Source organism: Lycium barbarum, chromosome 5 (genome assembly GCF_019175385.1).
Source record: "Lycium barbarum isolate Lr01 chromosome 5, ASM1917538v2, whole genome shotgun sequence".
Taxonomy (NCBI): domain Eukaryota; kingdom Viridiplantae; phylum Streptophyta; class Magnoliopsida; order Solanales; family Solanaceae; genus Lycium; species Lycium barbarum.
Window position 1 is genome coordinate 19,435,713 of NC_083341.1, and position 12,859 is coordinate 19,448,571.

At 35.4% G+C, this 12,859-nt stretch overlaps 1 long non-coding RNA gene across 3 annotated transcripts; it reads left to right on the forward strand.

Moving 5' to 3' along the window:
* The first annotated feature begins 553 nt into the window (after window positions 1–553).
* Window positions 554–12,462, forward strand: LOC132642362 (uncharacterized). 3 transcript variants are annotated; one of them, XR_009583122.1, is made up of 3 exons: window positions 554–717; window positions 1,081–1,823; window positions 4,858–5,163. It is a non-coding gene; the product is annotated as an uncharacterized LOC132642362 (long non-coding RNA). The 3 variants fall into 3 exon arrangements; XR_009583121.1 differs by lacking the exon at window positions 554–717 and adding an exon at window positions 12,256–12,462 and having other exon boundaries at window positions 1,462–1,823; window positions 4,858–5,544; XR_009583120.1 differs by having other exon boundaries at window positions 554–1,823.
* The last annotated feature ends 397 nt before the right edge of the window (window positions 12,463–12,859 follow it).

Below are 12,859 nucleotides of genomic sequence, written 5' to 3' on the forward strand. Positions count from 1 at the left end.
TGTTTTCAATTTATTTGCCATGCTGCTATTTTAACCATCTCTCATCAGCTTCTTTCTTCTTTATACTGCAGGTACAAGACTATGGACTCAAATTTATGCTCTAATGTTATGCCTTTTATAATTTGATAGACAACACGTCATGTAATACGGGTTGGTGCCAGAAATAGTACACCAATCCATTTTGGCTTAATTTCGCCTGTATCGATTAGCATTTGCATTTCTTGTGCATTGGTTGGCAAAGCCCTACTAATACGCTAACTTGACTCTATATGAACTTTGCAGCTTGGCCAAGAAAGAGTTGCACGCAATGGCCAATTTACACAGATAGTCATCTCAATTATTTCAAAAAGTAAATCTAGTAATGCTAAATATAAGGCCAACAACAATATCAGCCATAAGCCCGAGCATTGCACGGGCACCCCCATCTTTAACTATATAATAAGAGAGAGCGATGTACAACGAAGGCTAATTTCGTAATATGATCCTTTTCATGGGCACTTCTGATATTTTGCGTTCAACCCCTTTTCAGCCCTTCCATTTTATATCGGCGACACGTGTTTCGGGGATGCAAGTGGCTTCATATCACTCATTTGTATCTTGCTTCTTCCTCCATGTCCCACGGTAGGACTCCCACCTCCACGCTCTCCCTACCAAACAACAATGGAGGCTATTTCTCTGAAGCTCTTGGTTTTTATTGTTATCGATGATAAATAGACGGTGAGCATTCAAGTGTTGAAGCTTGGAACTGCCAGCCAGGGGCGGATGCAGGCAGTGGTTAGGGGGTTCAGCCGAACCCCCTTCGGCGAAATATTACCTTGTATATACAATGTTAAAATTATTTTTTATGTATATATAGTACATATTGAACCCCCTTGACTTCTTGTTTGTTAACTAATTTATATTTTTGAACCCCCTTAGTGTGGATTCTGGCTTCGCCACTGCTGTCAGCCCCTGCTCATATTTTTCGATATATCTTCTGCTCTATGTTTTTTTTTTTTTTGGGGAATTGGGAATAAATATTAATTTTACTATTTTTCTCGTATGTTTTGGGTAATGGTAGATGGCTCTTTCCTTTTTCAGCTTCCGTAAAAAATTTGGGGATTTTCTGGAGAAAGATTTGAGGAGTAGTGGAGAGAACAATGGGTTTCGAGGTTTATAATGGGCGGGACACAAAACAAGGTTATATTGATTTTTTTTTTTTTTTTTGGTTGTGAGTGCGGTTTCGAAATAACTATTTAAACTTTAATAAATTTTATGGAACACTTGAAAAACTGATGTCTAACAATAAAAAAAAAAAAGGTGGATATCAACACTAGAATTGGAAAGCATAGAAGCTTTTGGGGGACTTATAATACAGATTCTATGAAAGTAGCTATCTCCAGAGAGTCTATGCGACTGTAAAGAGCAGATTTCAAGTACCAAAATGGACCATTTATAATAGCTTTGGAACAATGAACATCATCTATCTGACTGTTTATGATATATCTAGGCTCCTTTACTGGTCAAGTGGTAGCATCTTGTAGCGATAAGCGCAATATAGTGTGTCTTTGCTCCTGGTATTATATACCTCTGTAATTTTGATCTATTGTGCAGTATGAGGATGGTGTACATCTTGATTACTTGCATTGCGGAGGATTCCTTTTGGGGGCAGGACTGGCTCATGCGAAAGGAAAACTCTACTGTTAACAAGGAGTGAATCCACACGAAATTTTAGACAGCCAAACTCACAACTTTGCCAACTGAATTTATTTTGTTATTCCATCTTCCATGAGGGATCCAATGCTCACTCATTGCATGCTTAATTTGAGAATGGGAGGAAACAGGTACCAATTTGTTTTGTGTTTTTATATTCTTTGCTCAAGCAAAATTAATTCATTTGTAAAATAGTACCTCAGATGTTTTGTACAGAATTGTATAAAAGTGAAGACAATGAGTAATTTTACCCACTGCTAATAAGAAAAATAATAAATTTAACCTTTTATATTCCTTCTACTCCTTATTCTTTTAGCATGATTGCTCTTCTTTTATTCCCTACACTTTCCCTGAACATGTACTGGTGTTGCTTTTAGTTCTCAATGAAGTGCCTTCATGTATAATAGACAAATGTAGGGAAGAAAATTTGTTTTACTCTTTTTAAAGGTAGAAGCCAGCAATACTAACATTTGCAATACAACTAAATGAAACTTGGAAGGCATAATGATAAGCCTGCATATGTGCTCTCTCTATCCTTCTATATTTTTCTTTTCTATTCCTTGTAGTAGTTATATGGGTTTCGGTTACGTGGAAAAGCCAAGAAAATAGTGAGATGCATGTGGGTTTCTCTATTTCGTCGTCCAGGGTTATTTTGGAAATTTCATTCTTCCATCTCATAAATACGAGAAAAGGCCATAATAGTCCCTTATTTATGGGAGTAGGTCTAAAATGGTCCCTTAACTATACACTTACCGGTTTTAGTCCTTTAACTATCCAAAAACTTATCAAATTTGGTCTCCGTTTTTTTTTATACAAACTCATAAACCTTCGTCAAATTAATCATTAAATCATTCCTCAGGCCTATATATTTCTCTCTTCCTGATTCTTTTTCCTCAAGCTCCTCTTGTTTTAAGAAAAAAAATGGTAAAAAACTGGTAAAAATCGACAGAAAAAAAATCGACGGAAAGACTGACAGACTCTGTCGGTTTTTTCAATAATATTTTTTTTAAGAAAATCGACGGACTGCGTCGATTATTTTTTGCACAAAAATGCGCAAAAAATATAATTATTTGTTATATTATTTTCTAAAATAAACTGATGGAGTCCGTCGTTTTTTAATTTTTTTATAAAAAAACCGACGGAGACGGAGTCCGTCAGTTTTTAGAGTGAAAAAATAGTATAAATTAAATCAATGTAAGTATATGAACAAAAAATATCAGTGGTCTAGTGGTAAAGCCCTTTAATGCCAAGGAACATAGCCGGGTTTGACTCCAAGTTTCTACATTTCATTCTTTAATTTTAAAAAAAAAAAAAAACTGACGTGAGACCATCGGTTTTTTTATTTTATTTTTTTTAACAAAACCGACGGACTGGGTCGGTTTTAACCGACGCAGTCCGTCGGTTACGAAATGTGTGAGAGAACTTGAGGAAAAAAGTTGAGGTTAAAGAATGAACTTGAGGAAAAAGAAGCAGGGAGAGAGAAATATAGGTCTGGGGAATGATTTAACGATTAATCTCACGAAGGTTTTTGAGTTTGTATAAAAAAAAATAGATGGAAACCAAATTTGATAAGTTTTTGAATAGATAAAGGACTAAAACCGATAAGTATATAGTTAAGGGACCATTTTAAACCTAGTCCTGTATATAAGTGACTATTTATGGCCTTCTCTCTCGTAAATACACTTGTACGATTGTAACATACTAAATACAAGACGCGTCTTACTTTTCATTATCTACTCGAAAAAACCCACCAAGCCACTTCCCTTTTTTCATAAACCCACCATCCTTCTCTTGCACAATCTGGCTGTTTCTCTCTCTTTCTCCCTGTTTTCAGAAGGCAATTTTGTGGGTTTACATCCCTTCATCCCTTCATCCTAGCATTTTGTTTTTTCAATTCATTGTTAGATTCTCGTTCTGTTTCATAAAGTTTTATCTCTAACAATTGCTTGTTTATTGCGAAAATGATCACAACAGTCTATATACTGTAAACTAGATCAGAACTTGTATATGCTTTGCTGACATGCAAAGGGAAATATGCTTGAAATTGGTTTGTTTCTCCATTAGTAAGTTCTATGCTTTTCCCTCGAGAGTGTTCTTTCCTCTGAATCTCTCAAATAACATTCTATATACTTCAAAATTTGACCCGCAATATATCTATTGTAAATAAATTAATTAGTTTCATTTCAATGGAATCATCAATGAAAATCCAATCTCTGATTTGGGGTTTCTTACTTATGCTAGTGAATTCCGATAATCTTTATCTTTTAGCTAATGGGTGTTCTTTTATATCCGAGACTTGAGTCTTTAGTGATAACCGTACCCTGTTAGAGAACAATATTATGATTTCTTTTTGTATGACATGCTACAATCGGTCGTTTTACGTCATCTAGTTTTTCTTTGTTTAGTGGTTCTTTATGCAACCACTCGATTTTCTCTTCCTTTTCCTAATTTCATAGGCTTTTGAATGTACGCTTAGTTTTTTTTATTTGGGACAGAGACATAAATGGCCATCTGGTGAAACTATTAACAACTCGATGACCCAAGAAGCTTAATTGACATTTTTAGCCTTTTTAAAAATAACTAGTACAAACTATATTCAAAGGCAATTACAAAGAGAATTTGCGGAATCTAAAACTTTAAGACTGCGTAGGACTTGGAGTTAGAAGTGTACGCAGACTCTTCATCCATCGTATTATTTAACTAAAATTAGTATGTCTAAATAAATAACTATTATAGTTTTATCCTTTTGATAAAAAATAATTATTAATCTAGTGTTAAAAGAGCATAAAAGTCATTCAATATTTGAAGGATATTTTAGCCGATTAATATTTATATTCATGCTTTTATGATAATGTAGATGTAGATTTCATTTCGTAGCATTTTCTAAACTAATTCCACATATGTATAGAATTTGTATCATCGTTGTATATAATGCGTATCACTATTGTATATGTATAGAAAATGTATCATACATATAAAAACCGAATCATTATTGTATAGAATATGTATCCTTAAAGTATGTTTATAGAAAATGTATCATTATTGTATAATTTGTGTAAATAAAGATGTAATCAATAGTGTGTATAGTGTATACAGACTATTGATATACATATTATACATTATTTACGCACAGACGAGACAAGGATTAACGGAGAAAATTTGCAGACCACCAGAAAATTTTATCCAGCCAGATATGTAGCACACAATTTTATGGAGTTTATAAGAACTCCGGCACACAGATCTGGCCGGAAGAGTTCGAAGATCCTGTCCGACGACGGCGAGCTTCAAGATTTAAGTCATTCATACAAAGTCAGTGATCGAGAGTGTTAATTGCAATTATTTGCAGGCACAAAGTAATAATTTCTCGTCATTTGTTGCACAAAACTTATATCTATATCCTATTTAGCTTTTCGTAGAAACATATTGTGATATCTTTGTTTTCCACATTAATTTGCTCTTTCATTTAGTAAATTTGAGGAAAAGGGTGTGTGTTGTTTGTAATATTGCTTAATGCCTCTGCTTCAAACCTTACAAGAACTGCCTCCGAACATCTCAAAAGAGGGACTTGTCCCAATTTCAACTTCGTCGCAGTACCTATTTTGTCAGTTCCACCTTCTTCATCAACTACCGTCACCCATTCCGGCCGTGGAGGAACAAAGCTTCAACGGGTGGAATAGGGGTCATCTCAGAGGTTTTTGGTGGAGGTGAACCGGTGGATAAACAGTGGTTCGGTTGGGGTGGTTATCGATGGTGGAACAGGGATCGGTTTCTACCGGAAATGGTGGCCACATATTAGCATTAAATTGCTTCTACAGTCCAGTTCGGGTACTTCGTATAAAGTAGTGCTAACAGGTATCTTATTTATGTCCCAGAAGTCACGTAGTATCCTTTTCCGTTTTATTTTGGTTCAAAATAAGTGTTACTTACAAAATTTTATAAATAAGAAGAAATTACTATTTTTTTCTAAATTTATTCCGATTTAGATAAGTGTTTTTATGTAATCAAGAAACTATATTGATTAGGTAGTATAATTAAGGCTAGTTCAATCAAAATGCCTATTTTTCTGGAAATTAAAAAATTCTTTAGGGATACGCAAAAGGCTAAGTGGACACTTATTTTGAACCGGATGGAATAGGCTTTCGTAATGAAAATCTAGTCCACTCCCTAATTTTGGTATTGAGAAGTTTAAACCTCAAGGACTTTAAGGGGTCGTTTGGTCTATGAAATAAGGTGAGATATCTTAGATTAAGTTTGAGATTAAATTTATACTTTATTTAGTTGAAGGTGTAAATATATCTTAGTATTAATTTCTCAAACTTAATCTCGGATATCTCACCTAATCTCATCAAACTAAAGTGTTATTTTATTTCACCTCCCAAATGGGATAAATTAGTCCAAAAATTATACATTTGGTTTGAGGTATAAGTCAGTTTATCTTTTGATATATAAATCGATATTACTGTATATTATATTTGATTTTTGGTGTTAAAACTAGTATAAGCAAACATTGTGTAATTTATACTGGATAGAAGGTGGAATAAGTAATACGTGTACTAGCAATACATGGATAAGAGTATATCTAAAGACGAAAATGTCCTTATAATAGGTAATCCCTAAAAAATAATTTTTGTACTATTGGTGTAATAATTTTTGTATTATTCATTCTCCGCAAAAAAATTCTCGTATTATTAATCCCCGTACAAACAATCCATATATTATAATTTATGTATAATTAATACAAAAACCAAACGACACCTAAGTGTATCCCTCCCGTACCCATGAAAGAGAGTAAGGATTAAGAAAATTGTACAACAAAAATAGTAAGTTCACTTAACCCGAAAAAAAAATCAGCAACCCCAAGCTCATGTATACATTAGATGTTTGTTAACATCACATTTCATCTTTGTATCATGTGCGGCCTTTCATATTTAATTTGAGTTGCCAAATACTGTATACCTCTTTGTATTTGTTATCCTTAGTGCACTAGAATTATGGAAAATTGGAACAAAATTTTCAGCTAGAATTAGTTATACGCTGCGATAGTATAAGAAAAATTATAATATTAAGTCATAGAGAATACACAGATAAGTCTACCTAAAATTTGAAATATTGAAATTGAAACAGATTACCTACTATAACAAATAAAGTTGACCCTATGTTGTAAAAAAATTGTACTGACATTGTATGTAGTTTAAAACTTTGATTGAAAACGAGGGCCAAATTTTCACTATAGCAAATAATTGAGAGTATTAATGAGGAATATTTGTAGACAATAGAAGTAAATGAAATCAATTGCAAAACTACAAACAAAATTCTTGAACGAAGAATTTGTTTGTCTTGATTGTAATAAAATTTACGTTGAAGTGATTAAAACACCCCAAAAACTTGGCACGGATTATTATTTTCGTCCCCCAACTATGCCTAGTACTAAAAACACCCTAGGGCTTGGATGAGCTGTAATAACATGTATTCACACGCTGTTCAGGTGGACTTTTTATCTGAGTTGTCATCCACGTAGGCGAATGATATTCCTATATATATACACACACATTAAAACAAAAAAAAAAATTAAAAAGAAAGAAATAAATGGTGAAATCTATTAAAAGACCTTGATAGAAAAACCCACTCGGTAAATGGCTAAACCCAATTTTCCTACAACTCTCCCAAATCCCTCTTCCATTCCTCTTTGATACATAGAATTCTTAGGGTGCTAGACTAGAAAATCGATAATGTTTATTTTTTTTGTACTGCTATGTATGTTACTTGTAAAATTATATGGAACAAACCCAAAAACTTTATACTAAAATTGAACCTTTTAAATATCGAAAAATAAAAAATACATACAACAAACCTAACAAAATAAGCTATTCATACGTTATAGTTTTTACAACACCAAAATCTCCTTCCGGGATTATCATCTGATAATGAAATTCTCAAATTTCTGGATACCCACATCTACAAAATTTAGCAACGGAGACAGAAATCTATAAATATGAAGGTCAAGAAGAAAATTTAAGTTAGAAGTTGGGGTGTGTTTTAATGGAGGAACACTTGATGGGGAAGGAAGGGTCTTTTTAGCCTTTCGGCTGGGATAAAAAATAAAGGGATATGTGAAAAATGTGGTTTTTTACTGTTTGGCGCTTATGTATTTTTTTCCCGTTTTCCCGTACGTAAAATAGGTTGAGACCACTTGTTATGCCATGTGACAGCTCGGGGTGTTTTTAAATTCACTTATCCAAGCGCAAGGCTGTTTTAGTACTAGGCATAATTCAGGGACGAAAGTAATAAACTGCGCCAAGTTTGGAGGCCTTTGAACCACTTTAGCATAAAATTTATGATTCAGTGGTCTAGCAGGATTTTTCTTTTTATGAAAATATTTTTTCTATGAACAAGAAGCTAAGCCTTCATATGAAGTTGAAGAAATAATTAAATCAAAAAGAATGAAAAGATGAATTCATACATCTAAGAAAAAAATAAAAGCAAGTAATAAAAGAAGTTAAATGAATTAAAAACTTACGATGTAAGAAGCAGTAGCAAACTCAAACTCATAAAACCTAATCTAACATGAAGAAATGTGCAATAAACGATGAAAATAAAGTTTGAAGAATGGTTTATGTGTAAGTTAGTCGTAGCTAAAAAAGTAAAAAAATAAATAAGCAGAAGCAGAATTTACTGGTGTTCAGCTACAGTACATGGAATCTCTCGCCGACGACGTAGGCGATTGTTTTCGACTTGAGGTGGTGGTGTGCCATTGAGAGTGGCCTCCATGTCAAAGTCATCTTGATACTGAGCAATTGGTAATGTTGATGATCATGACCATCATCAGCAACATGGACTTTATTTTTTGGGACAAGATTCTCTATTTCCATGTCTTTGAAGAGGATTATGTAGTGGTTTTTGATATCCTCCATGGACTTATGGGGGAGTTTTGAAGAAACATATTCAAAAAAAGTTTGATAATCTAGATCATCAATCTTAAAAAAATCATTCTCAAAAAATTCTTTCTCTTCAGGAGTCCACTGATCTGCTTGTGCAGAAACCTCACAGTTATCGTGAGGTGCTGTACCGAACAGATCAAATCCTGATTGATAGTTTGAACCTTTAGGAGCAACATCGACTTTGTTTTCTAGGACAAGATTCTCAATTTTAGCTTCTTTGAAAAGGGTTATGTACTGATTTTTTATCTCCTCCATGGACTTACAGGGAAGTTTTGAAGGAACATATTTGAAAAAAGTTTGATAATCTAGATCATCGACCTTAAAAAAAGCATTCTCAACATATTCTTTCTCTTCAGAAGACTGCTGATCTGCTTGTGCAGCAACCTCACAAAAATATTGAGGTGTTGCTTCGAACATATCAAATGTGGGCTCCTGAGAGTCTGAATTTTCTAGAAATTTAGGCCACTCCATTGAGAGAACACGAAAAGAGCTAGTATATATGAAATTCACTAATGATTACTCGAGTGACTTAGAGTGAAGTTATGCTTCACTGTGTGCACTTAATTGATGTGTTAGAGTTAAATAGTTGTCTTTTTGTAGTTGAAAATTTGGGTTTAAAGGATCAATATTAAATGCTCCATTGTGAGAAGATTACACTCTTTTACTGGATTTTTCTTAAACAGATGGAAACAAATTAAATATTTGGTGGACCCAAACAAAGAGTTTATAAAGGCTCCACATTGCCAATGCTCTGTTTGGCTCCAACAGCAAATGAAATATATTTTAATTAATTACATTTCTCATAATTTTATTTGTTGTGGTGATGGACGAATTGACATGACAAATCCAAGACGACGTACCATGGTGTATTTTATTTGTAGACGACAAAGTATTGATCGTCGAGATACACGACGGAGTTAATGATAGACTAGAGATATGGAGACATACCCTAGAGTCTAAAGGTTTTAGGCTGAGCAAGACTAAAACAAAGTACATGAAATGCAAGTAGAGTGTCGCATCGCATGAGTCGGAAAGGGACGTGAAGGTTGTCACACAAGTCGTCCCCAAAAGAGCAAGCTTCAAGTATCTCAGGCCAATAATCCAAAAATTTGGGGAGACCGATGAGGGTGTCACACATAATATTGGAGCGGGGTGCATGAAATGAAGGTTCGCATCCTGTAACGACCAGTTAGGTCGTTTTGGCTATTTTGACTGATTTGCCCCTTTTCCTAGCTTCGTTAGAGTATATTTGACTTGTGGGGATGAGTGGCACAATTCCTGAGGCAATCAAATGTGTTTTGGGTAAGAAAATGGAAATTTTGGAATTTCATAAGTGTTGGGTTGACCAAAGTCAACATCAGGGGTAAACACGTCTTTTTGGGAATTTCGTCGATTTCATTAGGTACAAAATGTTGATTATAGCTTGGTTGAGTAGTTGGTTCAGTTTGCGAGGGGCCGGGGGCATTTTGATCATTTGATTGGAAAGCTAGTTTTAATGCGTTTGGGGTTGATCGGGTCAAGATGACCTCTTTTGGAAATTTCGAGTGCGCGGGTAATTCGTAGCGTGTTTTTATATCAAGATGCATATTTGGTTTGTATTCGTGAGGTTCTGAATGAGCTCGGGATTTCGGTATGAAATAGCGAAAAAACAAATTTTCTGGTTTCAGTTTTTTCTGGTGTCCTTCGCGTTCACGAAGAAGACACACGTTCGCGATGGGTATTGGACCCATTAGGGGTCCCGTTCACGTAGTGTAAGTGGGGTCTGGGCTAGGTTGACCGGCACGCGAAGAAGACCCGCGTTCGCGATAGGTATTGGACCCATTAGGGGTCGCGTTCGCGTAGTGTAAGTGGGGTCTGGGCTAGGTTGACCAGCCATCGCGTTCGCAAAGGCCTGGGCCAGGTCGGGTGTCGCGTTCGCGAGGTAGCCTCGCGTTCGCATAGAACAAATTTCACCTGGACAGATTAAAATATCCCATTTTGAGTTTAGACCCCATTCACATATTTTGAACTCTAGACTTCGGATTAAGGGGATTTGTTAGAGGATTTGCAAGGTTAATCAAGTGAGTACGTTTCTAACCTCCTTTTTACATTTATATCATTAATTAATGGATATTTCCATGGTAGAAATCATGATTTAAGGAGGGAATTTGGGTGAATAAGAACCCTCAGTTAAAATCGATAAATCGTTGATTTGAGCATGAAATAATGTTGGATTTAGCTCATTTATGGTATATAGGCTCTATAAATCATAGGTAGACCGATTTTGGGCTGAATTTCCTATTTTCACCTTCTTGGCTCGGAATCCTATTTTGGCTGTCTTTTTGGGTTCGGATTTGAAGTATGCTAATATGGGTATCATTGGATTCATATGACTTTCTAGATCAATAATTAGACCATATTGAACCCGTTTTTCCAATGAAATTATAGATTTGACCATTGGGGTTTAGAATGGGGTTTTGGGTTGACTTTCTAAACCCAAATCTCTTATAAGGCATTATGGGTGTCGATTGACTCGTATTTACGCTTAATCCGTGTTTAAACAAATTGGGATCGTTCGGAGGCATTACGAAAGGGAAAGGCTCTGCAGTAATTGTCGGTCGCCTATTCCAGGCATGTTGAGACTATGAACCTTATTTAAAAGCATCGTGTTGGTCTAATTGATCTAACTAAGAAGGAGTAATGGGGTAATTAATGGGGTCTCAATGAAAAGCACTCATATCGGGTTCCGATGCCATGATAAGGGTATATATGTACTTTAAATTATATAGTTCGGTCTAAATGCCACGTTTTGGGCTAGCTGATAGCATAGATTGTTGAATGACTTGTGGTGGGCATAAGACCCCTTTATTTATTTCATCTATGCTTTCTACCTATCTTATATGTGCTTAAATGTTATCATCATTCTGAAATACTCATTATAAAAGTGGAAAGGAGGCTAAAGATTGAGTCTTTATTACTTGACATTGAATGTTGTTGTTTACATGTCATATTCATGCTTTCATATGGTATCTCCTGCATATTACACTTGAGGATACATATGTTGGGTCCGAAGGGAAATGATTTCGGAGGGTTGTTATGGTATATGGGCCGATTGGCTGAGTGATGTAGTTGATATGAGCCGATTGGCTAGTTACAGGTAATGTGAGCCTAAGAATGGCTAGATGATGTGATTGAGAGCCAAATATCTAGAAAACCCGAAGGAAAATGGTTCGGGGTGGTATACAGACCTCGTGAGTCCCCTATGGGTTGCACTCCCTATTGAAGGAGCTTGTGTGTACTGGAGATGGAAAGGCCTTGCATTGCATATCACTTGCATTTCTCGTCATATCTTCTATTTTTGTTGTTTGGTGTGTTTAACTAATATTGAATTCTTGGACGGCTAGAATTAGACTTGTTGGACTGTACTTAAAGGTTTAGATGTTATAACCTAGGCTTGAAACTTAAGATTGCTATGATTATCGGATTATTATGATTATTATAGAGTACTAACCCCGATTAGGTGTAGACGTAGTATTCGAAAGACCAACCCTTGTCTCCGTTTTAACATAAGGTCGGTCAACGATGCTGCTGAGTACATGTTGTTTCCCGTACTCACGCTACACTTACTGCACCTTTTTGTGTGCAGATTTTGTTCTTGGTACGAGCGCTATTCTCAAGGCTGCCGGTCGTTGAGGAGACTTTCTCGAGAGTTTGGGGTGAGCTACACGTAGATCCGTAGCACCGAATTCTCTTCTATCATTACTTTCTGTCCTTTTCATTCAAACAATGTACTAAGTATTTCTTTAGACTTGTATTATTATTTTAGCAAGTTCTTACACTAAGTGACACCAGATTCGGGGTTGGTTGTATTACTATTTCCGTATTTAATGACTATAAGGTTTTTGAAAGACTTATCAAATGACTTGTAAGTTTATTTCGTTTAATCTCACTTAAACTATGTAATTAGTGGGTTGTGGATGGCTCACTAACTCGGGGAGTTAGTGCCTTCACTATTTTTCAAATCGGGTCATGACACATTCAGTGTCCTATATGATAAGAATGTTTCAATGAAACCTAAAGGTAAGTTCTATAGAGTGGTTGTTAGGCTGACTACATTGTACGGGGTGGAATGTTGGTCAGTCAAGAACTCGCTCGGTCAGAAGATGAAAGTAGCAAAAATGGGATGCTTAGATGGCTGTGCGGGCATATTAGACGAGACAAGATTACAGACGAAGATATTCGGGGCCAAG